Source organism: Sapajus apella, unplaced genomic scaffold (genome assembly GCF_009761245.1).
Source record: "Sapajus apella isolate SASKATOON/1434 unplaced genomic scaffold, GSC_monkey_1.0 scaffold25, whole genome shotgun sequence".
Taxonomy (NCBI): Eukaryota; Metazoa; Chordata; class Mammalia; order Primates; family Cebidae; genus Sapajus; species Sapajus apella.
In genome coordinates, this window is record NW_022436965.1 from 7,349,875 (window position 1) to 7,350,419 (window position 545).

The following is a 545-nucleotide window of genomic DNA, read 5'->3' on the forward strand; positions in this document are numbered from 1 at the left end:
TGATGACAGATTCATAAATAACTCATGACTTAAAATTATAAACCATTTAGAAAAGAAGAACAAAGAAAATGCTGCATGGAACAATTTGTATAATGCAAGTAACTTAGTCATTTGAAGGAAATGTATGGTATTAAATGCCTCTACTAAAAATGATTTCAAGCAAATGAGCTAACATCTACTCCAAGAACCTGGAAAATAAGCAGAGTCATTTCAAAAAACAAACAAGAAAAACTGGGTGTGGTGGCTCATGCCTGTAATCTCAGCACTTTGGGAGGCCTAGCTGGGCAGATCATTTGAGGTCAGGAGTTAAAGACCAGCCTGACCAACAAGGTGAAACCCTGCCTCTACTAAAAATGCAAAAAAAAAAAAAAAAATTGGTGGGTGTGATAGTGCACGCCTATAATCTCAGCTACTTGGGAGGCTGAGGCAAGAGAATCACTTGAACCTGGGAGGTGGAGGTTGCAGTGAGCTGAGATTGCGCCATTACACTCCAGCCTGGGCAACAGAGTAAGACTCTGTCTCAAAAAAAAAAAAAAAAAAAGTGA